Raw genomic sequence first — 21,257 nt, forward strand, 5'->3', positions numbered from 1 at the left:
ATATAAAATACCTACATTACCAAACCTTTAAATAAATAAACACACATTAGTATACAATATAGTATTAGAAATTGATGTCCATTGTAGTGGACGAATTCGAATTTACTGAAGAACTACTTTCAAAATCTCCTTCAACACTCACAGAGAACAGATAACTGTGGAATAGGCCGCCTTCACATTTAACACAAGTATTCCAGTACACGACTTATTTTTCGTTATTGTATTACTACAAGTAAGTTGCAAAAATAATAATACTTTTTAAAAATGTGATATTGTTACTATTTTTCAATAATGTTCGTTTTTATAAAATAAAACATTTGTTAATAATAGCCCACTATGGTTGTCACGATAATAAAAAAAAAATAATAATAATTAAGTCAGGAAACGCCTGCAACGTGAAGTGAAGATCCTGTTCCACTGCAAAGAGTGGGCGCTATCACTTCTAGACTCTATAAATCGAGCTTCTTCTAGTTCATATATCTGAAAAAGCATGTACTTAGCGAAATCATTCCTCTCCCTTTCGTCCAACACATCAAAGTCGCTACGAATTCCCTTGCAAACTTCATGCCAAGCGTTTCTGGTAGCATCTCGGACTTTGTGTATGTCGAGGGTTTTGTCCCACAGAACAGGCCTTTCTTGAATTAATGAAATTAAAATTTCGTTATCTGTGTCTAGATTACTCATGTCTGAAAGAAGAAACCAGTTAACAACTGTGAACACCACGATTCGATTCTATTCACACTGAACAACACAGTTGTCGACGGTAGAAAAACCGCTACGTGTGTAAGCGTGCATTTGGTCAAGTGCGCCACTATTTTGGGCGTGGCGGTACAATTACCGTCGGCGCTAGAGGCAGCCGGCGGTCACACAGCTACCGCCGACGGCAGATTTACCGCTCGTTTTCTCTTCCGCTTAATGTACAAGCTCTGACTTACTGCTGTGCACCACTGCGGGAACGGCGGCGACGGTCAATTGACCGCTGCGGAAAAATCCGCCGTGTGTGCAACCGGCCTCAGGGTTGGTTTCCCTGGCGTCTGGCCCGCCGCTTCAGTTTCACTTACAGTGGGGTCTGGCAATGCACAGCTGTACAGTTAATGTTAATGGAAAGCCGCTCCAGTTGCTTCACGAAAAATTTTGGCTTTTGTACTTGGTAATTATCAAGTGTATCCTAAAACTACTAAACGTTAATACTTAATGTCATCGCCATATACATGTTTTTATTTTCTTACTGCTGGAGATGAGAGACAATACGTATATGTGTACCATTAAAATGTAGAAATAATATACAGGTTACGTTATGGTGTAGGGAACTAACGTACACTGATAAAAGAAAGATAGAAGTCAAGTGGATTTTTAAAAAGTTTTGCGCCCAATGGCGTAATGAGAAAAGTGGGCGAATCATAATTATAAAAATGTAGAATCCGAAAAATTCTTACCATGTTTTAGCTTAAATAATTATATTCTGACATGTTTCAGAATTAGAACTGTATGTTTTTGAAATAACAGTTTAAAAGTAATTATTTGGAATTATTAAAAATGTAAAATAGTTGCAATGAACGAGTCGTCCCTGTCGAGGGTAGAGATATGACCTCTAACGAGTAAAATTTCAAACACCGGAAGTAGTTGATGGCTCTAGGATAGCTAGGACGCATCATTGTCGGCAGCTTACGGGAGTATGTTTACAAACAACTAGCTACATCGGTAGAGTTGGGGAAAATCGTTAAGCTGTCGGTTGCTGCGTAGTGTGCACTGCTCGTTCGCCATCCTTGACCTGGTTTTTTTCAGCTGCAGACGTGGGGTTTCGTACGTACCCCACTGGAGCTGGAGGGCGCAGTGGAGTCGCTCTCCAGTGGGCCAGGGCGGCGCGGCTGACCCCCCCCCCCCCCCCCCCCCTTTCTTTGATGTCTCCTCAGGCGGTCCACAGGGTTTCCAGTCAGCCAGCGAGGCACCTCCAGCCGTGGCAGTCTCGTCTCGCCAGGCGGGTGCTGGAGGAAGCTCTCCTGCTGTGTGTGGCCTCGGTGTCTGGCAGCTCGGTTACATAGCGTGCAGGTTTCGCTTTACAGTTTTTGAGATGGATTAAGCTGGTTGAAAACAAATTTACTGCAACAGTAACTGACTTTCATCTCAAACAGGACGCCTGAACCATTTTTGTATTAATCACCGCCAGAAAAAGGATCTTTTTTCTGTAGAATGTCTAATTTGCACGAGTTTTCTCTCACCAGAAGGACTAAAGTCATCGAGGACTAGAGTCATCCACCAATATTTCACAACCAAAGCACTAATTTGGAGTTTCATGTTCTAAGATCATCTATGATTCACTAGCAGTCTCCGACTTTTTTCGTTTTTGATAATCCTCGTTAAGAAATGCATTATATCATGATCCATGCACAGATTCAGAATTTGTCAGAAAAATGGCATCTTGATGCAGTCGACTTGTTGGGTCACTCCTGAACCTCAGCTCAGGACGGGTCAATAACTGGACCTTTTATTCAGGACAAAAGCCTCCAAATTTTTCTGTCTGTAGCTGGAATTACTGATGACAAAACAGAAATCAAAAGCACGATACTAGTAGAAGTACGTTTCGGCAACACACTATTAATATTAGCACTATTCACTTGTGTATATATATCTTTTAATCTGACTTGTTCCACATCATATCGATAAAATAAACGGGAAAATGATCTACGGTACATCACATAACTAAAACTAAAACTTTCTGAATCCATCATATTTTAAAAACAACGATTTGGAACGTCGCATGCAACGTTAAAATCTGATGTCAAATTCTAATAGCCTATTAGTTTTTTGTTGTGTAAGATGATTCAAAAATGTTGAAAAATTACTGGACAATAGGCATTTATGATTTTTAATTGAGGCCGTAGTGAAATCGCGAGTGCATTTATTACTGCTTCGAACGCGATGATCTGGAATGGTGATCGGCATGGAGGAAAAAAACAGTTCTGGAAATTTGATATATTGTAAACAAGTCACTTTTTCTGCAGCAGATTTTTTCGGCTACCTGAAGCCCCATGTATACTTCAAAAACCGAAACTTGATAAAAGTAGCGTGTTTTATAAACAGGCCATCAGACAAAAATGTCAAAAAAGGAGAGTGATGTAATCTTAACACGTGGAGGAAATTTTGTCGCGTAAAATTTAATGATGAGTCCGTTAGGGACAGAAGAGGTAAATCAAATGACATCAGACTTACAGGTTGTGCACAATGTAAATAGCCCAGCATCTAGCCAAGTTTTAGAATTTTACCACAAATATTCACTGAAGTAGAGCACTTTTAACTTGAAATGTAAAACGAAGGGGGTACTGCCGTCAGCTGCTGCGCAACATTACGTGGAATCAGAGGCGACGAGCGGAAAAGTACACCGGACCGGGATTAGAACCCGGCATCTCCTGCTTACTAGGCAGACACCGCGCATTCATATAACTTTAAACTTCGTCACAATTTTTGTAGATGTCGGCGCTACTTTTTGTCACTCTTCAGGTAAGTGTTTCCTCCTCACAACGCAATTAAAATTTGCGGGCTAGAAATTAGTACATCCTCCTTTGATTGTTTAGAAAACGCGCAGACGAAATTTGGACAAAATATGATACGGCATTGACGGGTCAGTAGACGAGACCACTTATCCAATCATCCGGTGTGTATTTACTCACGCTGTAAGAATTGCCAAACAGCAGAGCTCTTACCGCAGTCAAGACTTTGGTGACGGACAAGTTTTCGGAGCGGTCCTCTACCAAGTAGACTGGCTGCCACTACTGTCTCTTACACGTCTGACCATCCATTAAACGTTGCTTGGTCTGGTTGTGAAAGCTACTGTTTACTGTGAAACTGCGCCTAACTTAGCGACGTAAGAATTACTCACGTTCCGACATGGGAGGGTAAAACTGCAAATATACAATTCAAGGCCTGTACTCAGTAGTATACATGCAGCTGCTCTAATTCAGCCATCTAGCGAACCCTTGCAAGGTGACGAAACATCTGAAGCCCCCTTCTCACAAGAGCGAATGCAAGTGAACACAACCGAACGCGCTCTCGCAGACAATTCGCCAATGTTCATTACCATTCGCTTGTACCTGTGAACAAGCGCTTACCGTAGACGGTACGGAAGAGAACACGGGATATCGAGTACTGCTTATGAACGCTAAGTTATTGCTTTTTGGTGCTGACAATTGGCAGGAGGAATACAACACTATACAGGTTAAAAGAGGCATCTAAGATAGGCCGCTCAGGCATACCCAGAACGATTAAACATATCGAGGTGTACTTTTCGCCAAGCTATAGCGAACAATAGTAGCGAATTTCCCGACGTTCGCAACTAAATTTTATCGTTTATAGTCGCCGAATTACGACGCCGACTTTTTTCTTCCCTGGCATTTGAAAGAAACTTCTGAGAGATCTTGAACAACATAACATGTATGGCACTTCATCTCATAGTATCAAGACAACAGGGCCGCAAACCACCGTCCCCGCCTTCGGGAGAAGAGGTTCCTCAAACGTCTGTCCTAATGCACCGAATTTAAGCAAACACTTAACGCGACGTTATCTTGATACTGTTTGATCAAGTCCCATACATTCCATGTTATGTCGTCAAAGTTCCCTTAGAAGCTCCTTTCTAATGCGGAAATAAAAACAAAGTCGGTGTCGCAATTCGGCGACTGTAAACGATGGCAATTACTCGCGAACGTCGAGAAATTCGCCGTAACGTCCGTTATAGGTTGGCAGAAACCGCAGCTCTATCTATTTAATCATTCTGGACACATTTGAAGGCCTTATTTCAATAGTGGTACAAGTCCATTACCTCCACTTTTCTGATTATAGTGCTTCTGACATTAATGATCCAAACAAACAGAAAGAAAGGTTCATCTCTAGCAAGAAGCCATATGCTTGAATATTTCTGGTATCTAAACTGCAGATTTTTCAGCGGTCATTTAACTTTAGGAGTTTGTATCTTAAAATGAACAAAAATGGACTTGTACCACTATTGAAATAAGCCCTTCATTTGTGGTAGCGTGTCGTAGTTGCCTCACGCTGTATCGTTAGAGGCACGACGCAAAACGTTTGAAATTGAAGAGAGGATTATTTTGCGTGACGAGTGCACTGTTTTTGACGAAGTAAGCACAGTGGGTAGCAAAGGAAAATTTAGGTGTCTCATTTGTTACGTAAACATGGAACGCCTGGAGGTGGTGCTGCAATCGACACTGAACTGCAACTCCTGCTTTAGTTAGCATCAGTTCAAAACTTTGCACGTATATAGGTTGACACTTTTCCCTAGCTTCGAATTGCAATGGAGGGGGAAATTTAGAAACAGAATACTAATTAAAGACGAACACCATAAAATGAAGAAAGGCTAGCATTGACACTCTGGTTATTAGGACCGGTTACGCGTACGTTAGAGACTGTTTGTCAATTCAGTAGCTGTTATTTGCTTTCCGGTGTCTGCAGTGCCGTGTGCAAAGCATTTCCTGCTTTTTATTAAGTAAGTATAAGGAAAGGAATCTCAATAAAAAAAAGATAATGAAACGTAAAATACCAGGTGTAGAAGAATAAATCCGGAATTTGGTTGCAAAAACTACACGTCTGTGTTTGAAACTGATAAACAATATTTTATTCAAAATAATCTCCATTCCTGTTTGTACATTTCTCCCACCTCTCCGGTAGGCTATGAATTCCACGACAAAAAAGTTCGTTTTTTGAAGCAAAACAGTCAGCGAGGCATTTTCGTACATTTTCATACGAATTGAAGCGTTGTTCAGCGAAATCGTGTCCCAGTGATGCAAATAGACGATAATCGGACGGAGCCAAGCCTGGACAATAAGCGGCATTCCGTAATATTTCCTCACCGAACGTCTCGATCGTTTCCGTGACCAGTTTTGCTGTGTATGATGGGGCGTTGTCATGAAGCAATGTGACTGTGTTGCCTTTTTCCATATTCCGGTCGCTTTTCACGTAATGCTCGATTTAAATCGATCATTTGCTGTTGGTAGCGATCAGTGTTAACGGTTTCAGTTGATTTTAGCAGCTTATAATAGATGACACCCTTCTGATGCCATCAAACACAGAGCACTGTGTTCTTTCCAAAGCGATTTGGTATTCCAGTGAATGTTTGTGGTTTGCCTGGATTCATCCATGATTTACGACGCTTAGGATTCTCAAAATATATCCACTTTTCATCACTTCTCACTACTCGGTGAAGAAACGGCTTTCTTTTGTATCTCCGGAGCAGCATTTCACAAGTGGTCTTTCGACTTGCTTGCTGTCTTTCATTCAGTTCATGCGAAACCCATTTTCCCACTTTCTGCACCTTTCCCTATAGCTTTCAACCGAAGACAAACGGCTTTCTGCGTCTCATTCAATTGTTCCGCGAGTTGCTGTTGAATTTGAGTATCATAGTCATCCGATAAGGCCTGCAATTCGTTGTCTTCGAACTATTTCGGAGGTTTCCCGCACTCGTCGTTTCTCACGTCAAAATCAGCGTTTTTAAATTGTTTGAACCACTCGAAATACTGTGTTGAGTATGTTCGCCGAAAGCTTCGAAAAGCATTCGATGCGATTCTGCAGCAGTTTTCTTCAAATGGTAACAGAAAACCAGTGCTGTCAGCAAATCGTAGTTAATAGGCACAAAACTCGACATCTTTACCGGTTTTCAACAGATACCGATGTTTGGAACTTGGGTTACTCTGTCTTGACTTTCGTCGTCAGCCGTTGCAGGAAGCAGATAGCGCTGCAGAAGCGGTCTCGCGGGCCCTACACTGACGGCTAGCACCATCTATAGGGTAATTCCGGTTTCATACTTCTACACCTGGTGTACATACGACGTGTCGCATAAGCCGCTTGATAACACCTGCTGTACACTTTGTAAGACGCCAGACTGCGAGATCCCATAAAAACCATTTTTATTAGTCATCAAAATTCTCGGACAGAACAGTGATTCGTGAGGTATGTAATTACAGCTGCCACGAATGTTAGCAGCGACGATGATCATGTTTTTCGTACATTTTTAATATTAATCAGCAAAAAAGATACGGATACGCACTTGCTTACTTGTAAAGAAATTATTCTGCTTTTCGTTTTGACTAAAAATAACTGCAAAGCTTATGCTTATTTGTTCCGTTCCGGCCTGATGCAAGTATCTACTGAATTTGCTGTCTTTCTCACATTTCCGGTAGGACCTACGAGCGCTTCGTAGTTTTCTACCAATCATAGCCTTTTTCTTCGGCATTTGTGCCTAATATCTGGTGGACCCGAGAAGCTATATCTACATTATTCTGCGATCAGCATTATATTCTGTTCGAACCACTCCATTGCTCACTCAACTTATGTCAACAACAAAAGAAGACGGTGATGATGTTTGGTTTGCGGGGCGCTCAACTGCGCAGTCATCGACGCCCGTACAAAGTCCCAGTTGTTTCACAGTCCGATTTTTTATGCACAGTCCAATGTAGCCACAGTCACGAATGATGAGGATGATGATCAAATGATAAGGACAACACAAACACCCAGTTCCCGGGCATAGAAAATCCCCAACCTCAGAGGTAGCAGTGGTAGCCACTAGACCACGAGCTGTGGACACAACAAAAGAACACTTGACTACTGCTAGCGTAAAGTGGAAAGGACACAAACTTTTATTTTATTATTATTGACTTTCGGTACGAGCGCAGACAGCCATTTCAACAGGGAAATCTCAATTACGGCAATAAAAACGAAAAGACAACACAATTCCCAAACTCTGCGCATAGAAAGTCTCCGACCTGGCCTGGGATCGAACCCTGGGTCTTTCGATCGGGAATTTGCCGCGCTGACCGGGCAGCCGCCGAGGCAGTCAAGGACGCAAACCTTCGTTTGGTGGTTGACCGAAAGACTGACACAGCCAGTGGGACACGAACGGATATGAACCAACCACGACCGAATGCCATTTTCCGAGAGCCTCTTGGCAATGCTACGGGCAGAAATGGCGTCAGACATTGGCCAGTGGTAGTCGGTGACGCCATTCAAATTCAAAATGGTTCAAATGCCTCTGAGCACTATGCGACTTCTGAGGTCATCAGTCGCCTAGAACTTAGAACTACTTAAACCTAACTAACCTAAGGACATCACACACATCCATGCCCGAGGCAGGATTCGAACCTGCGGCCGTAGCAGCCACGCCGTTCCGGACTGAAGCGCCTAGAACTGCTCGGTCACAACAGCCGGTTGCAACGAGTGCAGTTCTGTCAGCAACAGAGCGAGTGCGGGGGGGGGGGGGGGGGAGGGGGGGGGAGGGTAAGTCGTGGCAACCGAGCGAACATAGGCGCTCGGCCTATCGGGAAGGAAAACGTAGCAGCACAGCAGTCGTTGCGAAATCAGTGACGTCACGAGGCACAGCCTGTGACGCCACAGCCTCCCACTCCGAGGCCCTCGTACATGACAGGCCGCGCTGCGTACTTCATCCGTTGACCGTCACGTGACCAGCAAAGGCCGAGCTACCGAACTGCGCCAGTCAGCCAAAGCCGGTGCATTCCGCCGACAACCGACACCGGTCGGAGACGGCCGATCTTTTCAAATCAGTACGCCACTACGTGCGCGATCATACTATAGCCGTTGCTATCTCCCGAGCGTACTGACTTCGGACGATAATCGGTGAAATTCAAATCAGTTTGTTTTCTTCGGTCAAATCGACTGACGTTCTCGCACACGAAATGCAGTGTGTGAGAAACTCGTTAAGTTTAGCCCAAGAAAGAATGAGTTTAAGGCATCCTGAGGATGAAAATATCATAATCGGGATATCGTCCGGAATCTACGGACTGAAATGGCAGCTTTATTCGAAACCTCAAATAGGCAAACACTTTACTGGAAATTTTAGGCATGTATTACAATCACAAAAATTAATTTGTTCACGTGATGAGGGTGACGTATTTCATATGCTTATAGCTACTGTACTGGATCTACAAATTATTATTACTGCCTACCGGTGTTTTATGCGAGGAGGGTAGTGATACTGTTAATATGTAGTGGTTTGCAAATGTCCTTGAGCACATTGGGTGTCTATAACTCACTTTTCAAGGTCACCACAAATTATCTCAAGTATGTAACGGAACGTTTCTTCTGTCATGCCATATATTGGTAAAACTTGTCTAGTTATTCTGGTAACTGAGGACACAGTGTATAATACTCGCCACGTTCTTAGCGAGACAGGAAAGCTCATTCGCATGCATTCAGCGTCTCTGTAATAGCAGAAGCCCTATATGCAGCACTCGTATCCACACACAGAGGAGTCGTATCCAACCATACTAGTAGGTTAAAATCTAACCTGCTTCATTAATAGAATACATTCTAACCTAACCTAACCTCTTGACCCTGCCAAAAACTGACGGAGGAGACAACTGATCTGCATTTGAAAACCTTTTGTCAGATAATTTGTTAAAAGTAGGTGTTCTTGAATCAATTTTTTACGTTGATTCTAGAAATAACTACCGTGTTTGTCTATCACTTCAGGTTTTTACACAAAATAAGAAGTAATATTTTGACGATTTTGACTTCTGAGCCCACAAATATATTCTAACACCATTTCACAGAATCTGACCTTTCATGAAAACACGTTTCAATGAATTAAATACATTTCAAAAATACTCCTCAGAACTCCCCTAATGCCGGCCGCTGTGGCCGAGCGGTTCTAGGCGCTTTAGTCCGGAACCGCGCTGCTGCTGCGGTTGCAGGTTCGAATCCTGCCCCGGACATGGATGTGTGTGATGTCCTTAGGTTAGCTACGTTTAAATAGTTCTAAGTCTAAGGGGACTGATGACCTCAGATGTTAAGATGAACTCCCCTAATTTGTTTCTTGACTACCTTGTATAAACACAAGAAGTCAGCAGTGTTCCATAAATTCTTAAACTTTCTCTTGTTTGACTTCCTTGCAGATCCTTATATATGATGACTGTCCCTCCCCAACAACCGAAAGTAGTCGGCCAACACAGCTGTTATCAAGTGCCGCTGGTACCTCCTCTTAATATCTCTGTGAAAACGTTCACCCTGCTCTTCAATAGAACGTCCCAAATTTCCGGAAAGTAGTCGATATTTGTGAGTATAGAAAGCGGAGTTTCACACTCACTTAAAAACCCATCTTCTTGAAATTTTACAACTTTCTTCGATAATGGACGTGTAATACGGATCTTTGTTATACCGTACAAAGTTCTCAGCAACTGATCCGAAGACGGTCATGCATCTTTTTCTCTTTTCTTCCTTGTCTTCTGAGAATCTTCATTCTTCGTCAATATCTTTATATGAGGCTAAAAAAAAATTCCAGCTTTCAACCTGTGTCGTATGGTGAAGGGAAATTCCTTGGAAAGGTACTTGATGCAGGATCCATCCTGTGGTAGAGCCTTTACAAATTACTTCATCAAGCCCAGTTTTATTTGTAGAGGTGGAAGCAAGACTTTTCTTTGTTCAACAAGGGTTCGTGCTGGGTACTTTTAGTTACAGGTGCAAACTTTCATTTTAAAATAAACATGATAAGCCTTTCACACAAGATCTGTTTAGCCACTGTGTAATTCTCAAAATGTAACAGAAAAAATTTAGATTCTTCACACTTGCGTGTTGACATAGTAGTAACTATCAACACTAGGCGAAGTGTTTTATTAGTATTGTCTGAAATAAACAGAATAATCACAATATAGCACTGGTAATCCAAGCCTGTGAGACAAGCAACACTTTCAGGGTAACACAACAACAACAACTAGCAGCAACAGGTGTAACATCCTAAAGGTATTCAGGGCAGTACTGACAAGGGGAGGACGCCAATCGGGACACGCCGATTTCGCCCAAACTGCGTGTGTAGAAGGAGGTGGGTCTCCACATCACGTGCCTTAAATATTTCGCCTGAGTGGGCCTTAGGAAAGGAGAAAATGCTGTCGAAAGTTTTTCCAATGACAGTATATACCCTCTTTAGCGCCCTGTTCGTGGTTCACGACGAAGTGTGTGAACAGGGAAGCGGACGGGTTATCTGAAATTACGTGTGAAGAGCTGGAGGAAGCGATTACACGCGGTGCCTGCAACAAGTCCCCAGGTCCAGACGGATTCCCGTTGGAATTTTACCGTGCCTTTGTGACCATTATGACACCGATGTGGCTATGCATGTTTAATGAGCTTGAGAGGTGGCATGAGCCCCCTCTCATATTTCTATCTTACGATTTTCCTCTCTAATTGCATGCAGTGAAAAGTCGCTATTCCTACACACGCGGACTTCCCACGCAGCGTCTCTCATCACCCGGGTGGTCCGGTGACAGGCGGGCACTCCTGATCTGGAAAGGGTTAAGCCGACGGGTGTGAGGAAGTCGAGTGAATGCTTTGCAGACGCCGACATTGTCAAAAGACATGCCCGGAGGAGTCTGAAGTAGCGGCTGGGCTAGAGGTTCCGTTACTTCGCAGAAACTTAGCGAAAACACTTTCTGGCGGGCTACCAGTGAGGCGTGGGAATGACTTGTGTACCCAGGCAGTTGTGGAGGGAAAATTCCCGCGCTTTCTGCAAAATAGTAACTGTGATTGGCTTGCTCAGAGAATAGCTCCGTGACGTAGCAAAATCAGCGCAGAAATTGGCGCCAAGAATCTCCATTGGTGGAATGGTAGTGCTCCGGCAATAGAGTGGAATTTTCCGCCGGTTTTCGAGTTGCTGATTGGAACGTTTAACCACGGCCACTGTCGTGGGGGTGGGAATGTTGTGTGTTCGGCCTGTACGGGTGCTCTAGGTAGTCGGCTCTCGCCTTTCGGTCAAGGATGTCGAAGCAACCAGCCATCGCCTCTGGTACGCCAAATCGTGTTCTTGCAGTTAAGAAGACAGATTGGTAAGGTATGTCCGCAGCACCGGCAAACAGGGATTTTCCTAGGTGATAATCAGAGCTCAGCAGAGCGCGCCTGTTCGTCATTTTCTAACTTTGTTCTGTCTTAGGTAGCAGCAATTAATGTTGGGTTGGCTATGTGTTTTCTCTTAAGATTTGAGTTGCAAGAAATTGGCTCCACATACCACTTTGTCATAATTCTCACAATCTAGTTTAGGGACAACTTCACATTCACAGCGTTTGTTTGAGTATCCAGTTTGAGCCAATTTGATGTATTGTAAATGTTTCATGTGTTTTTGTTTATTATTTTGTGTTTAGTCTTAATAAATCATATTGTTATTTTGGACTGAGCTTTCATTCTGTTAATCGGTAGAGCAACCCTATCATTCCTCACTATGTTAATGAAACCTTCGTTTATTTAACTTATTTATCAAATTAAATTATTGCAGGTGCCAAACTCTCTTCTACTCCACTGGCAGGGTTGATTAGAGTCAGTTCGTGTATTTTTTTTTTTTTTTTAATCCTTGTGCAACAGCAAAAGTTGGAGTTAGAATAGGGGGGGCTTAGAGTATCATTTACATATGTAGATTCTAGAAGAATTTAGTGTTCAATACACTGCTAGCCCCGGCACCTCGCATAAAATGGCGACCCTTAGCCTCGGATCTTTCCTGTGAATCGCTGATAAGCAAGTATTATTAGTAGTAGGGACATTCAGAATTTTTTTTGCTTAATTTTTTTTATTGATTAATACCCAAGATTTTTTTTCTGGTAGTTCTGTGTTTAGTTTTATTTGCTTCGCATGATTACAGTTTTTGTTTTCAGTGTATATATTTTTTGTGTGTTCATTGTTTTTTTGTGTTTCTTTGATGTGGTGTCCGTACCTCATCACATTTTGTCGGGTTTGTGTGCAGTTTCTGTACCACAACAAATCGTGCTTGTATTTACAGCGTTGGAACGGCGTTGTTGAAATTTTATGTCTATGTGGAAAAATATTGGGAGTAGATGATTTTTATTGTGAATTTTAGATAAATTTGTTTTTTTCATGAATGATCACGAGAAGTAAGGCACGAATATTATCGAGCGAAACTAAAACAAAAGAGGATAGCATAATGGATAAGAGGCAGGTTACTGACGAGGATAGGTTCGGAGATGAGATGGGCACATTTTTAGCAGCACAGGACGACAGGGTCATTGATGAGGAAGGTGATTTGGGCGCGATCTTAGAGCAACGTCGGGACCGTGATTATGATAGTGAAGCAGAGGATGGAACAGAGACAGGCACACAGGTCGAGACGGCAGCAGAAGTTTATAATCAAACAAACGAGAGCAGACAGGGGCCAGCTCGGTCACGTCAGAGCTCTAGCGCCCAGGTGTCCAGAGTTACATCACCCATGTGTGACGAGGACCAAAGTGATGACATTAACCCAATACTGAGCTTCCTACGGTCAATGAAAGAAGAAGCTGACGAACAGCGTAAGAAGGAGAAGGAAGAAGATGAGAAACAACGCAAGAAGGAGAAGGAAGAAGATGAGAAACAGCGTAAGAAGGAGAAGGAAGAAGATCAGAAACACCGCAAGAAGGAGAAGGAAGAAGATGAGAAACAGCGTAAGAAGGAGAAGGAAGAAGCTGACGAACAGCGTAAGAAGGAGAAGGAAGAAGATGAGAAACAACGTAAGAAGGAGAAGGAAGAAGATGAGAAACAACGTAAGCAGGACACAGAGGAAATAATTTCGCATATAGGGAAAATTCGTGGGGAATTACTACAATAAAGAAAGAATATGGAGAAGCAAAACAAACGTCAATGGTAGCACAAAAAGTATCAGGCCTAACCAAAACGGCAGCAACAGGGGCAATGAAAATGGCAAAAGTAACTTCTCAACTTGCAGGTCGCTTGCGACGTGCGACACAAGCCCACACAAAATCCCTAGCGTTCTTAAAAACTCAAGGTAATATTGCGGTTACGAACATCACGAAACGAATGAAAGAAGTAGAGAGTCGGATAGCAAAACTAGAGCGAAACGGGCACATGAGCACTGCGCGTTCGGATACCAATGATGGAGTACACAGAATTGTGTCTCCGAGGAAAAGCCCGCCGTGCTCTAGCCCAGTGGCAGAGTGCAGAACTAACAAGGCACACGCAGAAACACCAAGTAATAGCTCCAATAATTGTAGCCCACTTAGGAGAGTGAATTCGAAGTGCCACTTCCACTGTGATACAGATGTAGCACATCACAGTTATCAGCAAGATAGATCAGGACACTCAGCAGACGTGCAAGTATCGGAAACGAGTGACAGCACCAGTGCGAGGATCGGACAGAATTTTGATCACAATCACTTCCTGTCGATACTAAAATTCCAAAAGTTCAGAGATAATGGAGGGTCGATGCATCCCAAGAGTAGGGTGATGCAGTTTACAAATTCATTACCGGCATCATGGCCAACCCTGGTAAAATTAGAATTCATGTGTGGACACATCGAAGGCCAAGCCGCGGAAAAGATGCGAGGTGTGGCAGCGACGTGCCACATTTATCAGGAATTTGTTGATGCGTTCCTGCAGATCTACTGGTCAAAGGAAACGCAAGACAGGATTAAAGAGGAAATAATATTTTGTCCCGAACTGGAAGTGTCCGAGCAAAGGAGCGCAACCAAATTTTTTGATGATTTACTCAAGAAGAATCAATTTTTAGATAGTCCATATAGCAAGGGAGAAATCATCAAATTTTGTTTTTCCAAATTGCCTGTTAAGTATCAACAGACACTTGTCGGCAAGTGTGGATCTGACATAGAAGCATTCAAGAGTCTATTGCGCGAACTCGAAGTAGTCTTCGATAAACAAGACGCAAAGGACAGGAAGAAGGCGCAAAATAACAAATACCACGGGCCAGCAAGGGCAGACGACAACAGATCGCATAATCGCGTTCGTCAGTTTGGAAACCAGGGGTACGGAAATCAAGGTTACGCTATTCAAGGTTATGGAAACCAGAGACACGGAAACCAGAACGTCAGGGAACAGGGTCATGCTAGACAAGGAATCTGGGAGAGGAGGAATAACGAATGGCAAAGCGACCGTAATTGGAGAGAGCGAAACCAAGGACAACAGGAGAACCAGGGGATTGAAATTAGACCTGCAAATCCTAATGCACGTCAGAGGAGGGGGAGTCTGACAAGGGATTGGCGCTAGTCCATAGGACTCCACCACATCTCTCACACAAAGAAGTTCGTGGAATAATAGTAGTTTAAGTGGTATACATAGTAGAATAGGCAAATATATGAACCTTTCTTCGGGGAACAATAATCGTTGCATTAATAGATTAAGATTGTTAAAGTATTAACACGCTGCGTTTTCTCCCATAAGTATTTACTGCTGTTAACTTTTTTTTGTCTATGTTCGGGATCTCCTCTGTCGTTGCGATAAGAGGCACTACCTTTCCATGAGCAATGTTTTTGTCCTTTCCTATCTGGTGTCCATGTTAAGGGATAAAGATGAGTGACGAGATGTCGCACAAACGGGCGCATACAAGAACGTGCTCTTAGAAGCGTTCTGAGAAGTCGTGATACGCTCCATAGCGGCCACAACCAGTTCGTGAGACGTTCATACCAATGCTTGCAGGCACGCGTCAGTGCACTGCAAGATTGTGGTATATTGCGTGATTTCGAGGATGAATGTGGGCAGTATAGTTTTTTGCAGAGCTGCGCCAGCATCGTTGTCTTGCAAGTCGGGGTGAACCTGTGAGCGTTTGACTCCAATGGTGCCCTAGACGAGAGAAATGCGGGCATAAAGCCTACCATGCCAATGTGCTGGTTGGGGATTTAGCGTGCTGCTCGTGACTGTCACAGATGATTAACCAGGGACTTATACTTGGATATTCGTGACATACTGTGTAGCTGGCGTGTGTTGGGCGACTGAATCCTCAACAGGAACCAGTCCTGGCTTGGTCATATTACATTGCCTCTGGAAAGGTGTGCTTTGATCGCGAAAACCGCATCACATAGAAAAGGAAGTTGCAACTATAAATTTATTGTCGTGTATAGCCATGGCTAAACCAGTCTCTGGAGTTTCAGTGAGGCGTAATGAAAACTCGGAGGTCATGTCGTACGGCGCACATCACTGTCGTCAATAGCGGCGAGCAGCGAGACATCTCAACGTAACAGGAATTATGTAAGAGTATTGTATAAGGTAAAAAAAAAAAAAAGGTACGATATACTAGGATAAGTTAAACTGTAGGATTTAACAATAACTAGATTAGTATATTGTGGGGGTTTTCTACCATAAGTGTTTGGCGCGCGCCTGTTGGGATTTATTTTTCAGGTCATCAAATCACAGACCCAAGATGGAGGGACGACCGGCGAGCGAACGTAGAATAGTTGCTTGTTCTTTATAAGCTCAGTAAAACTTCGACCTGCATAATAACATAATTTATTCAAAAGACATGGAATGTAGATCGTTGGCAAATGGTAGTTAATTCTTGAGCATGTCTACTGTCGATCAATATAATTAATAGTAATATTAGTGTGGGCCCGCACATTTAGCTGTTCATCCAGTGTAGCATCACACACCGTGTACAGAAGTGAGACCGGTCTCTACACAAATATCAAGATAAATTATTTCCATGTCTAAATTTGATACACCAAGATTTTGTTATAATGATAGCCATAGATTAATAACTATAAAAGTAAAATAAGAGTGTCTGAAATGACAGACCATCAATGTGTCATTATGTAAATTTATTATAACATAGAAGGTCATGGGAAAAAGTTAGGCATAAGATTTTTGTCAGAACTGTGCAGATGACGGGTATCGTGGCAATGCAGAGGCCAGCCAGCGCAAAAACAAGAGGTCTTCGGCTACCTGCAAGAAGGCGAGCGTCCAGTCCTGCAAGCTGACAGTCACCGGGCCGTATACCTGAGGGATTAGGCGGGATCCTCGCCGGGCCACAAGCGAAAGTGAGGCTGGCCGTTGACACTGACACGCGACCCACACGCGACAGCCTGCTAGCTCTCCGGACGCGGCAGCCGTTTGGAGGGATTCCCTGTGGCAGACCACGTTGTCGTGACTACACGAAGAAGATCACATATCGTGTCAGAACCTGCGCCTCATGTGCCTCAGGACAGAAAGGGACGCTATATACTCACCTGTTTGGGTTTTTACAACTCACTAGCATTGGCCTATCTGCATGCACAAAGCAGTATCGTGCCACACTAACAAATGTATGGTCTCATTTCTAACTTCTCCTCTCTATTAGAGAGCAGTTTTAGCAATCGTCGCTCCTAGTTCGATCCTGTATGGATGACCTCACACACTTGTGGAGTCACTCCACGTGCCATCATCCCTCGCCGAACTGCAATATTGGGAAGCGTAAAGTACTGTCCAGAGACAGAAGAGACCTAGACTAGTGATGTATCCCAACAAGTAGACCTCAGAGACAATTAATCGACCTGAGGAGAGCCTATCACTGTGTCTTCCTACCGTACTGCCGTGATCATATGCGTGGGTCTTGGTGCAATCTCAACAGAGTACTGCAGATGCTCCAGCACACCCTATTGCCGTTGCAACAACATAGCAACAACACCCAATGTTTAGCCCCATTGTGAAGTCAGTACTGTGGAATTTGTGAAGTGCTTTGAATATTTATAACAATGTGATTTAGTGCCTCATTCTCACCACAGTCATGAACTTTGTGCAATATGCATGCACAACTTGATGCCCCATGAACCTTGTTTTTTTTTCTTAAATTTCTTTCTATAGTGTTGTTTTTGTAATGTATGTTATACCTTGTATGTGTTTGTGTTTTACACTGTAATTCTTATTACAAATTACTGTATTGTTCTCCACACCATGTTTTTTTTTATTTTGTATTTATTGTTGTGTGTATGCAAACAGTGTGTCTGAAGTCCCCATAAACTGAAGCAGATACCACCACTGTCATTGTGAATGGACCATCACTTCAGGGAACATTTTATAAAGGTTATTCTTGCTGCAGGGAGACAGAATGAATCGGAGGTTGTAATTAGATTCTGAAAGCTCACAAAGGGATTGTTAACTTAAATAGTATCATGTGTGAGTGAGTTCAGGTTAGTTTAATGATTAAAATTGTTGTAACATCTTGGGCATTTAAATACGGAGCACTCCAACTCTAATTGTAAAGAATAAATTGCTCCATATTTGGCTCACATGCCCGGGCCATATTTAGAGAGTGAATGTGTGAATCGGTGTTTGGAAGGGGCTCCCTAGGTGTGGATGTGTGATGTGAGTGTTAGTGTTCCATATTAAGAAGGTGAAGTTGGCTACATCATAAATAATCCTCCCTCTATGAGCTGCATTTTTCAGTTGCAGTGATTTTCTTTATAGAGTGCGGCATGTGCAGCCAGTTTGCGAGATTGTTCTTGGGCGATTGACTCACTACCTTGCTCCTAAGTGAGCCAACTGCTCACCAATTACAATCTAAAATGGCGTAGGGGCTATGAGAGGTGGCATGAGCCCCCTCTCATATTTCTATCTTACGATTTTCCTCTCTAATTGCATGCAGTGAAAAGTCGCTATTCCTTCACACGCGGACTTCCCACGCAGCGTCTCTCGTCACCCGGGTGGTCCGGTGACAGGCGGGCGCTCCTGATCTGGAAAGGGTTAAGCCGACGGGTGTGAGGAAGTCGAGTGAATGCTTTGCAGACGCCGACATTGTCAAAAGACACGCCCGGAGGGGTCTGAAGTAGCGGCTGGGGTAGAGGTTCCGTTACTTCACAGAAACTTAGTGAAAACAATTTCTGGCGGGCTACCAGCGAGGCGTGGGAATGACTTGTGTACCAAGGCAGTAGTGGCGGGAAAATTCCCGCGCTTTCTGCAAAATAGTAACTGTGATTGGCTTGCTCAGGGCATAGCTACGTGACGTAGCAAAATCAGCGCAGAAATTGGCGCCAAGAATCTCCATTGGTGGAATGGTAGTGCTCCGGCAATAGAGTGGAATTTTCCGCCGGTTTTCGAGTTGCTGATTGGAACGTTTAACCACGGCCACTGTCGTGGGGGTGGGAATGTTGTGTCTTCAGCCTGTACGGGTGCTCTAGGTAGTCGGCTCTCGCCTTTCGGTCAAGGACGTCGAAGCAACCAGCCATCGCCTCCGGTACGCCAAATCGTGTTCTTGCAGTTAAGAAGACAGATTGGTAAGGTATGCCTGCAGCACTGGCAGACAGGGACTTTCCTAGGTGATAATCAGAGCTCAGCAGAGCGCGCGTGTTCGTCTTTTTCTAACCTTGTTCTGTCTTGGGTAGCAGCAATTAATGTTGGGTTGGCTATGTGTTTTCTCTTAAGATTTGAGTTGCAAGAAATTGGCTCCACATACCACTTCGTCATAATCCTCACAATCTAGTTTAGGGACAACTTCAAATTCACAGCGTTTGTTTGAGTATCCATTTTGAGCCAATTTGATGTATTGTAGATGTTTCATGAGTTTTTGTTTATTATTTTGTGTTTAGTCTTAATAAATCATATTGTTATTTTGGACAGAACTTTCATTCTGTTAATCGGTAGAGCAACCCTATCATTCCTCACTATGTTAATGAAACCTTCGTTTATTTAACTTATTTATCTAATTAAATTATTGCAGGTGCCAAACTCTCTTCTACTCCACTGGCAGGGTTGATTAGAGTCAGTTCGTGTATTTTTTTTTTTTAATCCTTGTGCAACAGCAAAAGTTGGAGTTAGAATAGGGGGGGCTTAGAGTATCATTTACATATGTAGATTCTAGAAGAATTTAGTGTTCAATACACTGCTAGCCCCGGCACCTCGCAAGCTTCTGCGGCAAGAAGTACCGGTTCACATTCAATTCACGGAAGGGCTCATGATACCGATACCAAAGCCCCGTGGTGGCAAACGGCCTTGTGATTATCGCCCCTTGACCCTCCTTAATAGTGACTACAAGATCTTCATGCGCATCCTGGGCAGTCGTATCAAAAAGTCGCTGGAGAATCGAATACATGCCGATCAGACTTGTCTTGGCGGCATCAGTAATATCCACACCACCTTGGGAGACTATCGTGACCACGTCGCCCTCGCGGCTGCATGCCGCCTGCGGGGTGCGATGGTTGCAGTAGATTTCGATCATGCTTTTGATCGCGTGGATCATGTGTACCTCACGGCGGTGATGAACAGGATGGGTGTCTCGCCTTTATTGACCACTGCTGTGATGCGGCTGTTGCCTGGTGCCAGATCAGCGATGGTGGTCAACGGAGGGAGAACAGAGTATTTTAAGATCTTAAGATCAGTGAGACAGGGTTGCCCCTTGTCGATCCTCCTTTATGCGATCGCCTTACAACCGTGCCTCGCAGGCCTTCGCCGCCGTCTTACCGGGATCTCCCTACGGCATTTATCATTCAAATGCAGAGCATACGCGGATGACATTGTGTTCCTCGTGCGGAATGAGGGGGAGACTCAAACAGCACTGGATTGGCTACAGACGTATGGGATAGCAGCTGGAAGTGTGGTCAACTACCGAAAATCACAATTCATGCATGTGGGGCGTGGACTAAAACCAGGAACGGAAGGACCCTTACCTGCGGTGCAAACCCTCCGCTGTTTGGGTATCACCTTTCATAAGGAGACAGCGGGAACGGCTGCGGACAACTACCGAAGCCTTCTGCTCAGAGTCCGCACGGCAGTACGACTAAACGCCCTACGGTCAATGGATATGCTGCAGCGAGTGTTACTCGTCAACATTTATCTCGCGCCCATGATGTGCCACCTGACACACCTTCTCCCCTTGACGCGCGCGATGGCTATGAGGATTCAGGCGGCTTTTGGGTACTATGTGTGCCTGGGACAACTCTTTAAGGTACAGTACAACACGCTTACCCTCCCAGCGCGAGAGGGTGGGCGTGGGTTTAGTGAACGTGCACGAGAAGGCGCGTGCCATGTATATTAATACTATGCACAAACGGTGGCGCAACAGGAATCACTGCCTTACGGGGACGATCATCGAAGAACTCGTACCAACATCGCATCTTCCTCCAGTCAGTGTCGGCCATATATCGCCACCTTTAACGTATGTGCGCACGTTCATCGTGGAACACAGTTACGTTCGAGAGCGTTTACCGACGACCCGACAGTCGACATCGAAGGACGTGTACCATCTGCTTCTTCGACAGATCGCCCGGAATAGGGTGGAACGGAAACATCTAGCTGTTAATTGGCACGTGGTGTGGCGCGCGGTCCACCACCCCCACCTACCTACATCAGTCAGATCAACATGGTACATCGTCGTGAACCGAAAATACCCTACGAATGATAAAAAATACGCAATACATTTGGCGGATTCACCCTTGTGTCAGCAATGCGGCGTGCTGGATACGGACGACCATCGGCTGGTCTGCGGAGAGGCATTGGCTGGCTGGACTCTCGCACGAAAGATAATAGCGTTCATGCGGCGCACTATCTATACAGCAGTC

The 21,257-nt window shown here is 44.0% G+C and overlaps 1 protein-coding gene across 1 annotated transcript in view; it reads right to left on the reverse strand.

The window, feature by feature from the left end:
• Positions 1 to 16,735, reverse strand: part of LOC126416556 (poly [ADP-ribose] polymerase tankyrase-1-like) — a 70,735-nt gene extending 54,000 nt beyond the window's left edge. Inside the window, exon 1 of the mRNA XM_050084300.1 lies at positions 16,672 to 16,735. The gene's annotated coding sequence lies outside the window, so the exon portion shown is untranslated. The remainder of the gene's footprint in view (positions 1 to 16,671) is intronic.
• Between the last annotated feature and the right edge of the window lie 4,522 nt (positions 16,736 to 21,257).

Source organism: Schistocerca serialis, chromosome 8 (assembly GCF_023864345.2).
Source record: "Schistocerca serialis cubense isolate TAMUIC-IGC-003099 chromosome 8, iqSchSeri2.2, whole genome shotgun sequence".
In the NCBI taxonomy this organism is placed as follows: domain Eukaryota; kingdom Metazoa; phylum Arthropoda; class Insecta; order Orthoptera; family Acrididae; genus Schistocerca; species Schistocerca serialis.